The sequence below is a fragment of the Trachypithecus francoisi genome, unplaced genomic scaffold (assembly GCF_009764315.1).
Source record: "Trachypithecus francoisi isolate TF-2019V2 unplaced genomic scaffold, Tfra_2.0 Lachesis_group1, whole genome shotgun sequence".
Classification (NCBI taxonomy): Eukaryota; Metazoa; Chordata; class Mammalia; order Primates; family Cercopithecidae; genus Trachypithecus; species Trachypithecus francoisi.
In genome coordinates this window covers 41,211,588-41,233,810 of record NW_022681454.1, presented here as the reverse complement: position 1 = coordinate 41,233,810, position 22,223 = coordinate 41,211,588, and positions in this window count along the sequence as shown.

Genomic DNA, 22,223 nt, shown 5'->3' with positions numbered 1-22,223 from the left:
GAAGAATAAACTGGTTAACCTCTATTTAACCTTTCCTAGCATGTTTATTTAAACGTTCTGCCAATGTTGATATGATTCACTCAAGAATGTAACCCAGGTTATGTACAGTTAGATATAATTTATTTACAAATCTGCAGAACTTCAGTTGCCTCTATAACAAACTTTAAGAAAATAAACTGAATGTGCAATGGCTTTAATCAAATAGTGTCAACATGTAAAAGTAAAAACAAAATTGAGACAATTCCAACCCTTAGCAACTTTGTTTTTCCAACTCAAGAATGTGCCCAGTAATCAAATAAAGAGATATCAGATACACACATCCAGTATCTCTTATATCAAAATCTCACCTATTTATCCAACTTTAATATCAAGAAGCAACCCATTCCATCAAAGGCAAAATAAAACTCACCAAACACCATTTGATTTTGCAAAACCTACAATCTTGTGACAATGTTAGCAGAACTAAATTTCTAGAATTATTTCTCTTTCCCAGCACATGGATTATAAAATCTCAGATACCCTGACTTCAGAGCTAAATCCTAAAAGCAACTGGAACTTGGGGAGAAATGCACTTTAAAATATAATTAGGCCAGGTGCAGTGGCTCACACCTGTAATCCTAGCACTTTGGGAGGCTGAGGCAGGCAGATCACCCTGAGCTCAGGAATTCGAGACCAGCCTGGGCAACATGGCAAAACCCCGTCTCTACCAAAAATACAAAAAAAAATTAGCTGGGCGTGATGGTGGATGCCTGTACTCTCAACTACTCGGGAGGCTGAGGCAGGAGAATTGCTTGAATGCAGGAGGTAGAGGTAGTGGTGAGCTGAGATCATGCCACTGCACTCCAGCATGGGCTACAGAGTGAGACTCTGTCTCAAAAAAAAAAAAAAAAAGTAATCAGGGCGAGGTACAATGGCTCACACCTGTAATCCCAGCACTTGGGGAGGTAAGATGGGAGGATAGCTTGAGCCCAGGGTTCAAGACCAGCCTGGGAAACACAGTGACACTTTATCTTTACATAAAAAAATATTTAAAAATTAGTGGGTTCTGGTGGCCTGAACCTGTAGTCCCAGCTATTCGGGAGGCTGAGGTGGGAGGATTGCTTGAGCCCAGGAGTTCAAGGTTGCAGTGAGCTACCACCGGTGTGCTTCATAATGTAAAGCCCAAAGAGTAGTAATGGGTTCAATATATCTCTAATTGGCCTTAATTACAGCATATATGTCTTCATCAGACTAACGCTGTCATATAACACTTTTACCTTGAACCCAACCAAAGATACTGGGTCCTGCATAGTCATCACTCAGCATTCAAGAAATTACTTCCCCAAATAATTCCTTCTTCTCTTACTTCCTCCACTTCAATTCCCTTGAATATACTTGAACACATCATGCCACTGCACTCCAGCCTGGGTGACAGAGCAAGACCTCGGCTCAAAAAAAAAAGGGGGTGGGTAATCAAGAGTGGAAATGAACTATCAAATGACTCCCCCATAATACCTCTTCAGATACTGAACTTAGGGTTATTTCAGAGCTGTCAAATAAACTCTGGCTTGATCCTAAACCAAATGCCCTTGAGGCTACCCAACCAAATGCCAGGGTCCCCCATAGCACTGTGATGTGACCCTATTTTGGACTCTTCCAATGCATGTTCTGCTCCTGCTTTGCCGACAGCCTTTCTGCCATGGGAAATCTTGCTTAGTGGTCCTAAAAGCCTGGGTAAAGTTTCCCCACAATGGAATTAGCCCCCTATTCTGGATCCCCTTGAAGAGAGGACAATCAAGTTGGACAGCTGAAACATAACAGGAAAGCAGTTCCTCTAGGTTCCTGTACCAGGAAATAGCTCCTAGTGCCAAGATAACTCCAGTGCCAAGACCCCAATCATATGGAGGTTGACATGCTGTGTTTCATCTCACTGCTACTGAAGGAATAATGCTTTACAAAAAGGCACCATGTCGAAAGTACATCCTGTTCGGCATAGAGCATTGAGCAAACACAGAAACCTTTGTCCCTGCTTGTATCATATGGTGGACAAAGACTTCCAGTCATAATTCTCTTCTCATTTTGGACATGAAAATCAACCCCCCCCAAAAAAAAACCCAGAAAAATAAATGCAAGACATTTGAACACTGGAACCACTGAGCCAGACCAGAGGTCAATCTTTTGTGTTTGTGAGTGGAAACTAATGAATATTTTAAGGAATGGTGTAATTGACCTTTATAATGTAAAGCCCAAAGAGTAGCAATGGGCCCAATATATCTCTAATGGGCCTTAATTACAGCCTATATGTCCTCATAAGACTAACTTTGTTATATAACACTTCTACCTTGAACCCAACCAAAGAGACTGGATCCTGCCTAGTCAGCACTCAGCATTCAAGAAATTACCTCCCAAAATTCCTGCTTCTCTTACTTCCTCCTCTTCAATTCCCTTGAGATGTGAATTCCCACAACTTTTTGGTATAGCCCCTCCATTTTAATGCACTGATAAATGCCTCTTCTGGATTCTAGCCCGAAGTTCCATTTCTTGGTCTGTAAACTCCTACGTCCCTCTGACAGTTCTTTGTCACAAATAGGTCATTGGGAGCCACCTACTATGTTAGCATTGTCACCTCACCCAGGAAGGTCACACCAAGTATGGCAGAGCCTTCCAAAAATACTCTTTGATGGGTAAAGCATATACCTAGGTTAACTGCTTGCCCTTTTTATCACTTTTCTTTTTTTTTTTTTTTTTTTTTTTTTTTTTTTTGAGGCAGAGTCTCGCTCTGTCGCCCGGACTGGAGTGCAGTGGCCAGATCTCAGCTCACTGCAAGCTCCGGCTCCCGGGTTGACGCCATTCTCCTGCCTCAGCCTCCCGAGTAGCTGGGACTACAGGCGCCCGCCACCTCGCCCGGCTAGTTTTTGTATTTTTAGTAGAGACGGGGTTTCACCGTGTTAGCCAGGATGGTCTCGATCTCCTGACCTCGTGATCCGCCCATCTCGGCCTCCCAAAGTGCTGGGATTACAGGCTCGAGCCACCGCGCCCAGCCTCACTTTTCTTAATTGCAGGAAAGTATTCAGTTAAGGCATCTAAGCCAGTAACTTTCAACCTTGGCTACACATTGGAATCGACTGGGAAGTTTTAAAGACCTATTTATGCCTGCATTTTACACCCAGAGTCTGGCTTAATAAATATAGGGTGGAACAGAGATTCTTCAAAAATTACAAGGTTGAAAATTCCTAGTTTGGAACAAACATTTCAGTTTAAGCCAATTTAGCCCTTCTCCACGTTCATCTTTACAGGTCAAAAAGTTTAAATCTTTTTAGTATGAATTCTTACAGAATCCTTCCATCCTCTTGATTATTTTAACTGCTACTTTCAACTCACTAAACTTTGTGATGTTGATGTGGACAGGTGAAATAAGTAATTGTTACCATTTGCAGACCACAGCAGCTAGAAGTCAAATGAATGGAAATGATGATATTGAAGCTTCTCAAAGGAAGGGATATACCTTATTCATCTTTGTCTTTCCACAGTATCCTACCATGGTACTGATACAGCAAGTAGAAATTATTTAGGCAGATAGTAAGGGCAACAGAGTCCTCAGCAGAATTTCCGTTTTAACAAAAAGCAGCCCCCAAATCATTTCTTTTCTAACAAAGAGCAGCCTGAAAAACTGAGCTGCAGACATAGATAAGCAAGCTGGAAGCTTGCACTGGTGAATGCCAGCAGCTGTGCCAATAGAAAAGGGCTATCTGAAGGTCAGCCATGTTCAACATGGAGGCTCCATCTTCTCTTTTCTTTGTCACCATATGTATAGTAAAGGAACAGGTAACATGGCACCTGCCAGGTAAAGAACCCATCTGCATAATAAAAGATTAGGATGGGGGTGGCCAGTTTCTCATGCACTACGCAAATGGCACACCTAGCCCTAACCAGTTTTTCACATGCTCTGAAAATAGCATACCCAGTTCAACCAATCTTTCACACCCTATGTAAATGAAACACCACCTCCTCAAGCTCGTCTATAAAACTTCTCGCACTTCACTGCGGACTGGAAGACCTGCTCAAGACCCTTCTCTCTGCAGGAGAGAGCTTTTCTCTTTCTTTTGTCTATTAAGCTTCTGCTCTTAACCTCACTCCTTGTGTGTCCGTGTCCCTGATTTCCTTGGGGTGGGACAATGAACCTTGGATATTACCCCAGACAAACGATACTGCTTCAGTAGTTTGATCAAAGTAGGCACCTAATACATATTTAGGAGGAAAAGTAAGATAACCTGTATGTAATGTCTGCTTCAAATTTTTGAAATATCTGGGCTGGGCACAGTGGCTCACACCTGTAATCCCAGCATTTTGGGAGGCCAGGGTGCATGAATCACTTTAGCTCAGGAGTTTGAAACCAGCCTGGGCAACATGGCAAAACCCCATTTCTACCAAATATTAAAAAAATTAGTGGTGCACAGTGCACATACCTGTAGTCACAACTATTCAGGAGGCTGAAGTGAGAGAATTGCTTGAGCTCTGGAGACAAGTGTTGCAATGAGCTGAGATGGCACCACTCAAAGTGAGACTCCATCTCAAAAAATAAATTTAAAATGATTAAAAATAAAATAAAAATATCTGCAATACATAAGATGTGCATGTAGTTGAATAATAGTTTAGGGGGAGGAAGCAACCAGTATTTTTTCAATTGATTCATTTTTTTAGCAGCTTTATCGAAATATAAGTCATATGTGATACAACCCACCAATTTAAAATATACAACTGATTGGTTTTAGTATATTCACAAAGTTGTCCAACCATCCCACAATCAATTTTAGAATATTCATCACCCAAAAGGAAACCCCATACCTAGTAACAGTCACTCACATTCCTCCCCCAAGCCCTAGGCAACCACTATTTTATGTCTCTATGAATTTGTCTATTCTGGACATTCATAGATACAAAGTTATACAATATAAGGTCTTATGCATCAGGCTTCTTTCACTTCCCATAATGCCTTCAAGATTCATCCAATGTTGTCTCATGTACCAGCACTTCATTAATTTTTATCACCAAATAATATTTCATTATATGAATATAAAGCATTTTATCCATTCATTAGTTGATGGACATTTGGATTATTTTCACTTTGGGCTACAATGAATAATGCTGCTATGAACATTTGTTTTTGTGTGGACATATATTTCTATTTCTATTGGAGTAGAATTGCTGGGTCATATGGCAACTCTATGTTTAATCTTTTGAGAAACTGCCAAACCATTTTCCACATTTGCTGCACCATTTCACATTGCCACAGTCTGCCCTATCCTCCTTCTCTCCCACATTCAAGCACTTAGGTCTCTCTTTTCCCATTGCCTCAGGAGAAGGATGTGACTGGCTGAAAGAAGAAAAAAAGAGTGTTTCTGACTTTCATTTCTAAAAGCCTTAGGAAACCAGTGAATACTGGCAGAATTAAAAAAAAAAAAAAAAAGGAAAAAGGAATTAGAGAGAGAGGACTTCCCTCATTCCACTCCACCCTAATCTTCAACACAAAGAAAAATTCTTTCCAGGGCTGAGAAGAGAACAAGAGACCAGAGAGAAGAGGTAAGAAGGCAGTTGTTAGGGGGTCCCAAGGAGGTTGCTGAATGGACAACATGCTTTCCTTATTTTTTTTTTTTATTTTTTTTTATTTTTTGAGACGGAGTCTCGCACTGCTGCCCAGGCTGGAGTGCTGTGGCCTGATCTCAGCTCACTGCAAGCTCCGCCTCCCGGGTTCACGCCATTCTCCTGCCTCAGCCTCCCGAGTAGCTGGGACTACAAGCGACCGCCACCTCGCCCGGCTAATTTTTTTGTACTTTTTAGTAGAGACGGGGTTTCACCGTGTTAGCCAGGATGGTCTTGATCTCCTGACCTCGTGATCCGCCTGTCTCGGCCTCCCAAAGTGCTGGGATTACAGGCTTGAGCCACCGCGCCCGGCCATTGCTTTTCTTATTTAGTAGACTTCCAAAGCTCATGGAGGAAATTGCTGCATAGGACATCTAGGCTCCTGGGTCTTTAGAGTCTTACAGACATTTCCTCATCCCAGCATGGCAAGAAGAGCAGATGGTTCAGTGCACTCTAACCTAACACAGAAGGGCCAGATTGGCAATGAAAAAAGAAAAATAGCTCAGAGCTCTCTGAGCTATATGGAGGTATGCAGGCCCAGAGAGACGTGAGTATGAAACTTCAATCATTCCCCTCAAAATGCCCCTCTACCTATCCCATACCTGGGGGCAACTATTTGAATTCGTCCCCAACTACCTGCCTTGCCCATTATCCTCATGTTCCTGGAATTTATGAGACAAAGAACAATGGATAACCAATAGCTTGCATAATTCTAATGTAACTTCTTGGTAAACAATGGAACAACTGCTTCTTCTTTCCCTTTAAAAATCCACTTGTAACTGCTGCCAATCAGAGTGTATATTCAGAGCAACTTGAATCGGTGCTTCTTGGTTGCAACTCTCAAGCTTGGCCCAAATTAACTCTACTTATATTAATTTTGCCTCAGCTTCTTCCTTTTGAAACTGCCTTTGCAAAATTATGACAGTAAAAGAAATCTGGCCTTGACTCCATCTTGCTTCTGACCTCCAAGCTGTCTTTGATCATTGCTGGCTATAGGCCATGCTAACTTTAGGAGGAATATAGTTTATAGTTCAACCTGAAAGTACCCTAAAACTAACCCCCTCCTTGCTCAGGGACCAAAAGCCATCTTTGTAAGACTAAAGAAAGGCCACAAGATTAGGATTATGGGAGGGGCCTGAACTTGGCTCAAATGTAGGCATAGTTTCTGTAATCCCTTGCTGCTCGGGGTCATATGGCCAGAGGTCACAAGACTTGCGACTTTCCCAGTTGCCATTACCGATAAATAACATCACTATTATAGAACGTAAGGACTGGTTTTTTTGAGATGTTTTTCAGACTGACCCCCACCCAGACTCGGAACTCATGACTCAATTAACCCTATGGCCCCACCCAGAGGTGGACACAGTGCATGAGGACAGTTTGCCACATCCTATGATTTCATCCTAAACCAATCAGTAGCACCCATTTCCTAGCCTCCTGCCCACAAGATTGTCCATAAAAACCCTAACCTCCAAGCCATCAGGGAGACTGATTTGATAACTCCAGTTCTCCTACACAGGCCAGTCTTACGTCAATTATGTTCTTTCTCTACTGCAATGCCCTGGTTTCAGTGAATTAACTTTGCCTTTGCAGTGGGCAGGAAGAACTCACCAGGCAATTATGCTTTAGGTTGATAGCAGGATTGAAGGACACATCGGTGACAATATACAGAGATGGAGGACCTGGGATCTACACTCAAACACCTTGGATCTACATAAACCTCCCAGAATTTAGATTTAATCTCAGGGGAAAGAGGTGGTAAGGGAAGCCCAAACTGATTAAGATTAATTTTCTACCAGTCTAGAAAAATACAGGTTCAAAATTCAGTTGTGTTTCTTGTTGTTGTTTTTTTTTTTTTTTTGAGGCGGATTCTCGCTCTGTCGCCCAGGTGGGAGTGCAGTGGCACAATCTCAGCTCACTGCAACTTCTGCCTCCCAGGTTCAAGTCATTCTCCTATCTCAGCCTCCCAAGTAGCTGGGACTATAGGCACGCGCCACCACGCTCAGCTAATTTTTATATTTTTAGTAGAGACAGGGTTTTGCCATGTTGGTCAGGCTGGTCTCAAACTCCTGACCTCGTGATCCACCCACCTGAGCCTCCCAAAGTGCTGGGATTACAGGCATGAGCCACCACACCCAGCCTCAGTTGTGTTTTTGATATCAAACTAGGTTTATTCTGTCCACACTCAGCAAGTCAATCACTGTGATGATGGATTTTGCAAAAGAAACAGTTTACTCACAAGGCAGCCAAGGAAGGAGGTGGGAGCACCTTCCCCAATTCACCTCCCTAAAGATGAGGTTTTAGGGATGTTTATGGGATAGAGGAGCAAGGTGGTCTGAGGCGAGGGGAAGGGCAAGTAAGAATGAGGAAAAGGGGCAAGTAAGAATGAGGAAAAGTTGCAAGTAAGGTGAGGAAAAGTGAGTTAATCCACAATCTGTGCACACATAGTCTAGCTTCATGACTCTTCATAGAACACAGGTTCAGAAAGTGGCAGTGTTAGCATGATCTGCGGGTAGAATTTTTGGCCCTCTAATGTCAAAATGTCACCTCTCAGGCATTCTCCCAGACCCAGTTGAAGGGTTGGTGGTCTTAACCAGCTTGAACTGGACAAGAGCTGCCCCTTTGCTCCTGAAAAACAACCTTAAGCAACTGTTACTATGGTGACCCACAGTCAGAGATGTTATCTATAAGGAAGCTGGTAGGAGTTTAGTTCTGTATTATTTGGCTTTATGACTTGCTAGTGGGAGTTTTTAGATCAACTAGAAGTAAGTGATTAAAAGCAAGCAGGGCAGGTTAAGTGTGGTGGGCTTAATCAGGTTAACCCTCAGTTTCATTTTGGCAAAGTGAAGAAAATCGTATTTTTGAGGTACACACTGAGATTAGTATCTGTCACATAAAATTAGAAAAAAGACTAAAGAAATCAAATGTTCAATAAATATATGAAAAGACACACTCACTGCTGAAAGTACCATGTGCAGTAAGCACATGGAACAAGAGGAATGTTTCTAAACTGCTGATAGAGCAATCAGTGGGAACCACCACTTGGGAGAGCAAGATAGCAATACTTCGTAAAATTGAACAGCGGTAGACCAGCAACTGCATTTCTAGGTATACACTCTGGAGAACTCTGGCATAAGGATGCCAAGAGATATGCAAAAGAATGCTCACTGTAATACTTGTAATGTTATGTAATGGTAAAAATAAACTTAAAACAAGCTAAGAGTCCATCAACAGGGGAATACATGAATAAATTGTCCCATATGCATTCAAGGAAATTCTATGCAGCCTTGCCTCCAAAAATGTGATGCCCAACCAACAGTGTTGGCTTCAGTTGAGAACTTCAGACATATCAAATCAGAATCCATACTTGAACAAGATCCTCTGGTGATTCATGTGCCAATTAAGGTTCAAGAAGGGCTGTTCTTACAATTAAATGAATGAACTAGGGCTCCTTGTGTCAACTTGGATAACTCTTAAAAATATAATTTCAGAGAAAAAAATACAAGCTGCCAAAGCTTAGTACAGTATTATTGAGACAGGATAGACAGTCAAGGAAATAACCATGTCCTTGGGACGTGGAAACCGCACCGTCGACACATGATCTGGTAACCATGTCCGTTACCATGTCTGTTATGTGGGACACGGCAACTGCACCAGCAACATAACAAACCCCAGCACTCACATTGTGATCAAGCCCATCCAAGCAGAACTATCTTCAGGGACTTTCCCCTGCAGAAAGCATGTGCATTTTAATTTTACTTGTCCTCAGATTGACCCTTTGCTCACTATAATAGTAAAAAAACCACATCCCTGGATGGAGATTTAAGATGCTGATAAGACATGTGACATATGAAAAAGCATGTACAGCTACTGAGAATACCCAGAAGACCACCTATAATATACTTACTAGCAACATCCTTTCCCACCCATTATGAATAATTATGTGATATGGTTTGGCTCTATATCCCCACCCAAATCTCAGGTTGAATTGTAATCCCCAGTGTTGGGGGAGGAACCTGGTGGGAGGTGATTGGATCATGAGGGCAGATTTCCTCCTTGCTGTTCTCTTGATAGTGAGTGAGTTCCCATGAGATCCAATGGTTTAAAAGTGTGTGGCACTTCCCCCTTCTCTCTCTCTTGCCACGATGTGAAGAAGATGCTTGCTTCCCCTTCACCTTCTGCCATGATTATAAGTTTCCTGAGGCCTCCCAGTCACACTTACTGTGAAGCATGTGGAACTGTGAGTCAATTAAACCTCTTTTATTCATAAATTACCCAGTCTCAGGTAGTTCTTTATAGCAGTGTAAGAATGGACTATTACAGAAAATTGGTACCAAGAGTGGAGTATTGCTATAAAGATACCCGAAAATGTGGAAGCAACTTTGGAACTGGGTAATTGGCAGAGGCTGGAACAGTTTAGAGGGCTCAGAAGAAGACAGGAAGATGATGGAAGATTTAGAACTTCCTAGAGACTTGTTGAATGGTTGTGACCAAAACTCTGATAGTGATATGGACAATGAAGTCCAGGCTGAGGTGCTTTCAGACAGAGATGAGGAACTTATTGGGAAGTGGAATAAAGGTCAGTCTTTGCCATGCTTTGGGAAAGAGACACAGCTTTTTCTCCCTGCCTTAGAGATCTGTGGAACTTTGAACTTGAGAGAGATGATTTAGGATATCTGGCAGAAGAAATTTCTAAGTAGCAAGGCATTCAAGATGAGACTTGGCTATTTCTAAAAGTGTACATTCATATGTGTGAACAAAGAGATTATCTGAAACTGAAACTTATGTTTAAAAGAGAAGCAGAGCAAAAAGGTTGGAAAATTTGCAGCCTGGTTGTGTGGTAGAAAAGAAAAAAACATTTTCTGGGAAGAATTTTAAGCCTGCTACAGAAATTTCCATAAGTAAAGAGGAATTGAATGTTAATAGCCAAGACAATGGAGAAAATGTCTCCAGGATATGTCAGAGAACTTTGTGGCAGCCTTTCCCATCACAGGCCCAAAATGAACATGTATTATTAAGTGAAAAAAATAAACCTCTACTATTTTAAGCCACTGAGATTGTGGGGTTGTTTGTTACAGCAGCATAACCTGGCATCTCCTGACTGATACAGAGGGAAATCCTGAGATAAAGTTACTTCTTCTTTTGACATGGTCACAACCAGCACAACCTTCAGTTGAAGTTATACCATTCCCCTCCACAACCCGGCTAACTTAGCAAAAAGGCAAAATAAAACAGAAAAAAAGCAAAAAGAACACAGAATCCCCAGAGGCTTTATTAATGGAGGTATCACTATATGCCTCTGATGAAGGAGCCTACATGGTCCTCCCACAAGCATTGAGTCTGGTTCTAAGGTATCATCTGAGGCCCAATCTCTGGGCAGCTCTGAAGCTGAGAACACACTGCTCAAGAAAAGATGCTGTTTTTCTTCTTGTTTCCAGGTCAAAGATTGAGTTCCCAGAAGTGAATTAACAAGTTAATGTTTAAGATCTGTTAGTACTCAGAAGCTTTCAAAATCTTTTTCACAGTATTTACCACTGACTCGTTATTTCATACCTGTATATTTTCTTATAAATGTGTTTGTTCTTCTGAGTAATAAAAAGGAAAAAAACTGCCTAATGCAGCCAGGTGATCTCTAGAAGGGGATTAAGTGCTAAAAATTTTTGTTTGTTTGTTTTAGAGACAGAGTCCCACACTCTATCACCTAGGCTGGAGTGCAGTGGCATGACATAGCTCACTGCAGCCTCAAACTCCTGAGTTCAAGTGATCCTCTCATCTCAGCCTCCCAAATAACTAGGACTATAGGTACGCACCACCACGCCTAGCTAATTTTGTTTTTATTTTTAGTAGAGACAGGTCTCTCTATATTGCCCAGGCTGGTCTCAAACTCCTGGCCTCAAGGGATCCTCCTGCCTTGGCTTCTGAAAGCACTGGGATTACAGGTGTAAACCTCTGTGCCTTGCCTAACTATGTCAACTTTGACCTAATTCTTACAGACATTCTTTTTAGTTGCCTTGTGCAAAGTACTTTATTTCAAGTGCTGGGAAGAATACCTAGAGAATTGCTCATCTCATCAACTAGGGCTTTCCTCTCAATGTGAAGCTCTTTTACCTCAGCCTTTATGTGGTTTTGTTTCTGAGATAAGATCTCTTAAACTCTTGATTGATTGCTGAGAATATTTCAACTTTATTTATTCAGTGTACTGATCCAATAAATATTTAAACTTTATTTATCCAGTGGACTGAGTAAATTTATTTAATCAGTTAAAAACTTAATTTGTTTTCAACTGATTAAGGAGACATTCAGAAGATCAAAAATGTTATTCATCAAAGAGCATCCATCTGTAACAAGAGAAATATTCTGAGGTTGGTGTTCAGATGTTGATGTAGAGGTAGTGTAAGTAGTCTACAGACTTTTGGAAACTCAGTTTGAATAGCTACTTCAAGAGAAAAGAGAGGCACCTCCATGAGGTTGTCAGCATGCCCGGTTGTTACAAGCTGGACAACTGAAAACTACTTGAAATCTAAGAGGGTCTTTCCACTGCCTCCCCAGTTCCCTTCAGCCAGGTAACTCCACTCTACCTTCTGGTCTCAGGCTAAGTGTTGCTGCCGCCACAAATTATCCCTGGCCCCCTAATTAAGTTGGGCCCCTCATATACTCTCATATACAACTCCATATTTCCTTCTTAGCTATCACAATTATCAGTAAATAACCATTTCTGTAATAATTTATTTGCATTCCCCTCCAATAAATCATGAACTCTATGACACCAGTGATTTTATCTGTGTTGCATGCCGCTCTTCCGGCTCCCAATTGATTCATTCAACAAATATTTATCAAGTGTCTCTTACGTGCCAGACTCCATGCCAGGTATCTGGGACAACATGGTGAAAAAAACAGACCAAGATTCCTGCCCTGATGAAACTTAACATTCAAGAGAGGAACTCAAACGATAAACGATCACCTAATCAATTAAATAGTATATTAAAAGGTAAACATCGCTGTGAAGAATAAAAGGTAGAACAGTGTAAAGAAGGGAAGCTGGTTGCAGGGGTAAATAGGGTGGTGAGGTTAAGCCCTGTCGAGAAGGTGAGATGTAAGCAAAGGTTTGAAGATGAGGAAGTTAGCTCAGTAGACAACTGGGTAAGAAAGTTCCAGGCTGCAGCAGATTCTTTAAGACAGAGGAGTACCTGGTTGTTCTAAGAAGATCAGTGGGGTCAGTGTGGTTGGAGAGGTATAAGCAAGAGAGTAGTAGAAGATAAGATCAGAGATGCTCAGTAAATATTTGTTGAGTGAATGGATGAAAAAAACAAATATTTTCAATTTTTACTACTACAAAGAATGTTCCCATGCCTTGCATATTTTCTATGCAAGGTGAGAAAACAAGTCTCTAGATTAATCCAGTCCACAAACTAATCTCATCTATATTAAGTGGCAACTCTACAAAGCATTGTGTCCTTTTATTGCTAAAGAGGAAGGATCTCCTGGCTGGGTCAAGAGATGGCCGTGTGTCCTCTTAACCCTAAGTCGTTGAACTGCTCTTAGCCTGGATTCACACAACAGAGCCTGAAGCTGAGGTGATAAAGGAGATCCTGTGGCTCCAGACACAAGCCTGTGGTGCTGACAGGCCACTCCACCTTCAAGGCTGACGTGATGGGAACCAAAGTGCAGGCAGAGGGACAAGAAAGCGTTCAAAGAGGCTGAGAAGCACTATCTCACTCAGCACATTGAGCAGAGAGAGCTGGGAAGAAAAATGGGCTCTTTGTGGACAAATGGCTACCCCACCCCCACCCCCAACATTGAAACTCACTCCCCAGAAGGGGTCTGAAATCTACACATGCTAATGGTATATGTCACTAGTTTCCAAATACCGCTGCAGGACCAGCTGTCAGATGCTTGGCCAACTCTTCTGTCAGAACTTCCTAAGAAGCCTTCTCTTTTTCTTTTTTATTTATTTAAAAAATTTTTTTCTTACTCTGACAGATGGAGAGAAGCCTTCTCAAACTGCAGAGTCTGGAAGCCCACTTCTGGAGAGTCTGAATCAGTGATCTGGGCAGACTCAGGAATTCTTATTTTTCACAGCTCCCCATGAAATTCTAACAAGCAGCCAAGTTTGGAAACCACTGCTTTACTGTGCTGCCAGTGTGCCTGCATTTGATAGGAAAGAAACATCTTTCACTAGTGGCATAGGTTTCCTTTGGAGTTATTTCAGGGATTAGTGGTCACATTATGTTGCAGTACCAAGGGCAGGGCGACCTGCCAGAATTTCTGAAATCACAGGCTAGAAAGGACCATCTTCACAGAGTTTATGCCCCTTGGGACAGGGATGGGAGAATTTGACCCTCTTCTCAGGTTTCCCCTCACCCCCATCAGCAAGTTCTTCCAATGGAGTCACCAGTTTGAAAGCAGCTAGAGATTTTTGTACATATTAATGAATTATAATAGAGAGAAGTGTGAGAATCTTAGAATTTCTATAAATATTCTAGGAAGGGTTGTGAGAAAGATAGCTGTGGAAACCATCACAAAATGGCTCCCAAAGATCCCTACCAGCTCGTCTTCATGCCCTTGGGTAGTTCCCTTTCACTGCACTAGGGTTGATCTCTGTGGTCAGTGGAATATAGCAGAAGTGATAGTATGTCGCTTCCACAATTAGGTAATTTAAAAACACAGTGTCTTTCATCTTGCGCTGTCTTTCCCCCTCTGCTCACTCACTCTGGAAAAAGCCAGCTGTCATGTTGTGAGGACACTCAGGTGCTATATGGAGAGGGCCATGTAATGAGAAACTGAAGACCTGCTGACAGCTAGCAAGGAACTAGAGCCTGTCAACAGTGCAAATGAGCTAGAACGTGGATCCCCCAGTCCCAGTCAAACTTTCAGATGACTGTAGCCCCAACCAACAGTTAGACTGCAACCTCATGAGAGACCCTGAGTGATAATAAATGTTTGTTGTTTTAAGCTGCTAAGTTTTAGAATAATTGTTTTGCCACAGTAGGTAATACAATGGTGAGTTCAACAGTTCATCGGAGAATAATTCATTACCAACTCAATCTATACTTTTCTCTCCAACTAAGCCATATGGCACTTTAACAAACTTTTTTGTAGTTGTTTTTTTTTTTTTTTTTTTTTTTTTTTTTTTTTTTGAGACGGAGTCTCGCTCTGTGGCCCAGGCTGGAGTGCAGTGGCCGGATCTCAGCTCACTGCAAGCTCCGCCTCCCGGGTTGACGCCATTCTCCTGCCTCAGCCTCCCGAGTAGGTGGGACTACAGGCGCCTGCCACCTCGCCCGGCTAGTTTTTTGTATTTTTTAGTAGAGACGGGGTTTCACCATGTTAGCCAGGATGGTCTCGATCTCCCGACCTCGTGATCCGCCTGCCTCGGCCTCCCAAAGTGCTGGGATTACAGACTTGAGCCACCGCGCCCGGCCGATTTAACAAACTTTTATTGAAATATAGCATAGAGATGTAGATGTAGATATACAGAAAGTGTACAAATCATAAATGAATACATTCCTTTATACAACACCCAGATCAGGAAATAAAATATCACCAGGATCCCAGAAGCACCCTCATGCCCCTTTTCAGTTACTAGCCATCTCCTCCTTAAATATAACAAGTATTGCCATACAGTAGTTTTGCCTGCTTTTAAACTTTATGTAAATTAAATCATACCAATCCTACCGCATATACTCTTTTGTGTCTGGCTTCTTGACCTCATCATGTTTGTGAGATTCATCCATGTTGCTTTGTGCTTTGAAAGTATCTGTTGAATTGTCTTATTGATTTGTAGTAGTTATGTATTCTAGAGACCAGTTCTTTGTCAGATATGTGAGATACAAATTTCTCCCATGTTATGGTTTTTTTTTTTTTTTTTTTGAGACAAAGTCTCACTCTGTCACCCAGGCTGGAGTGCAGTGGCACAATCTTGGCTCGCTTGCCTCCTGGGTTCAAGCAATTCTCCTACTTTAGCCTCCTGAGCAGCTGAGATTATAGATGTGTGCCAACATACCCAGCTAATTTTTGTATTTTTAGTAGAGATGGGGTTTCACCACGTTGGCCAGTCTTGTGTTGAACTCCTGGTTGAGTTCAGGAGATTTGCCTACCAGGTGATCTGCCTGCCCCAGCCTCCTAAAGTGCTGGGATTACAGGTGAGAGCCACTGTGCCTGGCCAGTTTTTTCATTCTCTTAATGGGATCTTTTTAAAAAGGAAGTTGTTAGTTTTAATTTAGTCCAATTTATGACTTATTTTCTTTGTGGTTTATACTTTCTGTGTCCTGTTTGAAAAATAATTGCCTTCACCAAGGTCATAAAGATATCCTTGTTTTCTTTTAGAAGCTTTGTTTCATATAGTACATATGGAATTGATTTTTGTGTATCATGTAGTATAGAAGTTGTGGTTCATTTTTCCTATGTGAGTATCCAGTTGATTTATTGCTATTTATAAAGATCATTCTTTTTCTTGTGCTTTATTGTCCCTTTGTCATAACCCTAGTGACTGCATATTGTCTGTTTCTGGACTGTTTATAAAGATACCTTTGCAAAATTATGACAGTAAGAGAAATCTAACATAGTTGACTCCATCTTGCTTCTGACCTCCAAGCTGTCCTTGGTCATTCCTAGGCACAGGCCAAGCTAACTTGGGGAGGAATATAGTTGATAGCTGAACTTTGAAGCAAGGATGACAAAGTCCCTCCCTTAAACCAAACCCCTCCTAGTTGAGGGACTAAAACCACCTTTGTAAGATTAATGGAAGTCCACAGTATTAGGATTATGAGAGAGGCCTGAATTTTGCTAAAATATAGGTGTAGTTTTATAATCCCTTACTGCTCAGGAGTCATGTGGCCAGAGGCCATAGAATATGTGACTTTCCCAATTTCTCCTATAGATAACATCACTATTGTAGAACCTAAGATTGGCCTTTTGAGATTTTTTTTTCAGACTTTCTGGCCACCAGCTGATCCCACCTGGACCTGTGACTCACGACTTAACTGACCCTGCAGGCCCACCCAGAGGTGCACTTAGCACAAAATGACTGCTTTCCACAACCCTATGATTTCATCCCCAGGTAATCAGCAGCCTCCATTCCCTACCCACCTGCCCACCAAGTTGTCCACAAAAACCCTAGCCTCTGAGTTTTTGGCAAGACTGATTTGAGTAATAACTCCGTCTCCCATGTGGCCAGCCTTGTGTCAATTAAACTCTTTTTTTTCTTCTGCTGGAATACCATGGTCTCAGTGAACTGGTTTTGTCTCTGCAGGAGGCAGGAAAACCTGTTGGGCAATTACATCTAGTCTGTTCATTTTTAAAATACCAAGTTCATCAATCCATAAATATAACATATTTCTCTATTTATTTAGGTCTTTTTAAAAATTTCTTATAAAAAATAAAGGGGGGACACATGTGCAGAACGTGCAGGTTTGTTACATAGGTATATGTGTGCCACAGTGGTTTGCTGCACCTATTGACCCGTCCTCTAAGTTCCCTCCCCTCAGCCCCCACTCCCCAACAGGCCCTGGTGTGTGTTGTTCTCCTCTCTGTGTCAGTATGTTCTCATTGTTCAATTCCCACTTATGAGTGAGAACATGCAGTTTTTGGTTTTCTGTTCCTGTGTTGGTTTGCGGAGGATAATGGCTTCCAGCTTTATCCATGTCCCTGTAAAGGACATAATCTCATTCCTTTGTATGGCTGCATAGTATTCTGTGGTGTCTATGTACCACATTTTCTTTATCCAGTCTATCATTGATGGGCAGTTGGGTTGGTTCCATGTCTTTGCTATTGTGAATAGTGCTGCAATAAACATACATGTACATGTATCTTTATAGAATGATTTATATTCCTTTGGGTATACACCCAGTAATGGGATTGCTGGGTCAAATGGTGTTCCTGGTTCTAGATCCTTGAGGAATCACCATACTGTCTTCCACAATGGTTTAACTAATTTACATTTCCACCAGCAATGTAAAAAGCATTCCCATTTCTCCACAGCAACTATTGTTTTCTGACTTTTTAATAATAACCATTCGGACTGGCCTGAGATGGTATCTCATTGTGGTTTTGATCTGCATTTCTCTGATGATCAGTAATGTTGAGCTTTTTTTCGTATGTTTTTGGCCATATAAATTTTTTTTTTTTTTTTTTTTTTTGAGACGGAGTCTCGCTCTGTCGCCCAGGCTGGAGTGCAGTGGCCGGATCTCAGCTCACTGCAAGCTCCGCCTCCTGGGTTTACGCCATTCTCCTGCCTCAGCCTCCTGAGTAGCTGGGACTACAGGCGCCCGCCACCTCGCCCGGCTAGTTTTCTGTATTTTTTAGTAGAGACGGGGTTTCACCGTGTTAGCCAGGATGGTCTGGATCTCCTGACCTCGTGATCCGCCCGTCTCGGCCTCCCAAAGTGCTGGGATTACAGGCTTGAGCCACCACGCCCGGCCAAAATTTTTTTTTGAGGTGTCTCACTCTGTTGCCCAGGCTGGAGTACAGTGGTACACTCTCGACTCACTGCAACCTCCACCTCCTGGGTTCAAACAATTCTCCTGCCTCAGCCTCCTGAGTAGCTAGGATTACAGGTGCCAGCCATCATGCCTGGCTAATTTTTGTATTTTTAGTAGGGACAAGGTTTCACTATGTTGGTCAGGCTGGTCTCAAACTCCTCACTTCAAGTGATCCGCCCACCTTGGCCTCCCAAAGTGCTGGGATTATAAGCATGAGCCACTGCACCCAGCCTAAATGTCTTCTTTAGAAGTGTCTGTTCATATCTTTTGCCCACTTTTTAATGGGGTTGTTTTTTCTTGTAAATTTGTTTAGGTTCCTTGTAAATTCTGGGTATTAGACCTTTTTCAGATGGGTAGATTGCAAAAATTTTCTCCCATTCTGTAGGTTGCCTATTCACTCTGATGATAGTTTCTTTTGCTGTACAGAAGTTCTTTAGTTTAATTAGATCCTATTTGTCAATTTTGACTTTTGTTGCAATTGCTTTTGGCATTTTTGTCATAAAGTCTTTGCCCATACCTGTGTCCTGAATAGTACTGCCTAGGTTTTCTTCTAGGGTTTTTATGGTTTGGGGTTTTACATTTAAGTTTTTAATCCATCTGGAGTTAATTTTTGTATAAGATGTAAGGAAGGGATCCAGTTTCAGTTTTCTGCATATGGCTAACCAGTTTTCCCAGCACCATTTACTGAATAGGAGATCCTTTCCCCATTGCTTGTTTTGTCAAGTTTGCCAAAAATCAGATGGTTGTAGATGTGTGGTGTTATTTCTGAGGCCTCTGTTCTGTTCCATTGGTCTATATATCTGTTTTGGTACCAGTACCATGCTCTTTTGTTTACTGTAGCCTCGTAGTATAGTTTGAAGTCAGGTAGTATGATGCCTCCAGCTTTTTCCTTTTGCTTTGGATTGTCTTGGCTATACGGGGTCTTCTTTGATTCCTTATGAAATTTAAAGTAGTTTTTTCTAATTCTATGAAAAATGTCAATGGTAGTTTGATGGGAATAGCATTGAATCTATAAATTACTTTGGGTAGTATGGGTATTTTCACCATATTGATTCTTCCTATTCATGAGGATGGAATATTTTTCAATTTGTTTGCGTCCTCTCTTATTTCCTTGAGCAGTGGTTTACAGTTCTCCTTGAAGAGGTCCTTCACATCCCTTGTTAGCTGTATTCCTAGGTATTTTATTCTCTTTTTAGCGATTGAGAATGGGAGCTCATTCATGATTTGGCTCTCTGCTTGTCTATTGTTGGTGTAAAGGATTTTTGCACATTGATTTTGTATCCTAAGACTTTGCTGAAGTTGCCTCTCAGTTTAAGGAGTTTGGGAGGGCTGAGATGATGGGGTTTTCTAAATATAAAATCATGTTGTCTACAAAGAGAGACAATTTGACTTCCTGTCTTCCTAACTGAATACGCTTTCTTTCTTTCTCTCGCCTGATTGCCCTAGCCAGAACTTCCAGTACTATGTTGAATAGGAGTGGTGAAAGAGGGCATCCTTGTCTTGTACCAGTTTTCAAAGGGAATGCTTCCAGCTTTTGCCTATTCAGTATGATATTGGCTATGGGTTTGTCATAAATACCTCTTAATATTTTGAGATATGTTCCACCAATACCGCGTTTATTGAGAGTTTTGATTAATTTTCTCAATACCTAGTTTACTGAGAATTTCAGTAACATTTTGTAGTTTCATCAATATTTTGCTAGTATAAAGTGGATGGCATTTTTTAATTAATTTTTTTTTTTGAGACCGTCTTGCTCTGTTACAGGCTGCAGTGCAGTGGTGCTAAGACAGGCTTGTTCCTTTGACTTTGACCCTCTTTGTGGGTGAGAACTGGAGTGACATGTTTCACTCAGCCCACCACTGGCCACTCCTCCCGAGAGGAAGCATTCAAGCAAGTGAGTGCGGCAACCGGAGGGAATGAATGCTAGAACCGGCCAGTCACTACTCCTCTGTGGCAGGAGCAGGTTCTATGCAAGTCCCGCAGCAGCGTCCAAGCCCCTGCCCTCTGGGCACTTGGGTTCTTGTCTGGCATCGTGGAAGAATCAGATCACACAAACAGATCGAAGGGTAGTGTATATGGAGAATTTTATTGGGCAATGGAAGTGGCTCTCAGCGGGATAGGAGTTGGAAAGGGGATGGTGCGGGAAGAAGGTGATCTTTCCCTGAAGCCAGAGTCTAAAGTTTGCCCCATCTATCTGTAGTCTCTGATGCTCAGTTGCTTCTGTACTTGCTGCTCAGCCGCTTGTGTTGCTCTGCCAGCTGAAGTCTTTTTATGGGCACAGGATAGGGGTGTGGCAGGTCAAAAAGGCAGCATTTGTGTGGAAAAAGTGGTGTCAGCTGTTTTCACTTAGGGCCACAGTTCCAGGCTTAAGGGTGCGGTTTAGCTGGGAGCCCAGCCATTCTGTATCAGTGCAATCATAGCTCACTGTAATCTCAAACTCCTGGACACAAGTGATCCTCCCACCTCAGCATCTCAAGTAGCTGGGACTATAGGAATGCACCACCACACCCAGCTCATTTTTGTATTTTTTTGTAGAGACAGGGTCTCACTATGTTGCTTAGTTTGTGCAGGCTGATCTAGAACTCCTGGACTCAAGCAATCCTCCTGCCTTGGCCTCCCAAAGTACTGGAATTACAGGCATGAGCCTCTACGCCTGGTTTTTTTGGTCTTTTTTTAACTTTTTATTCTGAAATAATTTTAGATTTACAGAAGAGTTACAAAAACAGCACAGAGCTCCCATTACTCAGCTTTGGTGCCATTACTCAGCTTTACCTAATGTGAACATCATTTATAACCATGATATGTTTATCAAAACTAAAAAAATTAACATCAGTAAATATTACCCTTAACTACTGTTCTGCAGTGGACAGGCCTATGCAAACCTGCACCCAAAGTCCAAGGAAGCTGAAAGGCCAAAAAAGAGGTTAACATATTCGGTTCCTAAGAAAGAAATATTTAATAGGGACTTATGAACAGAAGCCATGTCGGTGTCTCAGGCAGCAGCAAGACAAGATGGTGGATCCCTGTGCCATTACCCACAAGACCAAGAGCTTATATACCATAGCTAAGGGTCACTCAGATGGGATGTGTAAGACAACTGAAATATGATAGCATGAAGGTCACTTTAACCTAAGGGCAGGACTTATGGTAAGTACTTACTGTTACACAGGAACAATAGATGAACTGGAAATCTTAGAGGCTTTCCTGGATCTGGGTTAATCAGAAGTCAAAGTGATGGATTAGCATCCAAGATGGAGATGTTTTAGCCTTTGTTCAGATTTCACCAATTATTCCACTTATGTCCTTTCTGTATTCTAGGATCCAATTCATGTTACCACATAGCTTTTAGGTGGTAAACATTTTTAAGAAAGCAGATTCCTATCTGTAGCTAGCATCTTCTTTTCTCCCTTCATTCCCAGCCATGCTCCACCACCCACCCACCGTCACTATAGAAGTTTCTGCTCTTCCTCTGCATAACTTCCCTATGTTCGGGAAATCTATCTAGTGGAGGCATGGTGGGGTGGTAAGTCACAGCTGATGATGCCCCATGGTGAGTGATTTGGTTTGGCTGTGTCCCCACCCAAATCTCATCTTGAATTGTAGTTTCCATAATCCCCACGTGTCGTGGGAGGGAGCAGGTGGAGAAATTGAATCGTGAGGGTGGTTTCCACCATGCTGTTCTCATGATAGTGAGTTCTCAAGAGATCTGATTGTTTAAGGAGCTTCCCACTTCACTCAGCACTCACTTGACTTCCTGCTGCCATGTGGAAAAGGACATGTTTGTTCCGCTTCCGCTATGATTGTAAGTTTCCTGAGGCCTCCCCTGCCATGCAGAAGTGTGAGTCAATTAAGCCTCCTTCCTTTATAAATTACCTAGTCTGAGCTAAGTCTTTATTAGCAGCATAAGAACAGGCTAATACACTCAGGAAGCAGTGTCTTCATAGAACACTCCTCCTCCAGAAAACTGCATACCTCACTTTTTCACTCCATTTGGGTCTCTGTTCAAATGTACTTCCTCAAAGAGGTCTTCCTTGACCACTCCACCTAAAATAGCAACCCATCACTTTCTGACCCCCTGTATTAGTCTGTTTTACACTGCTATAAAGGAATGCCTGAGACTGGAAATTT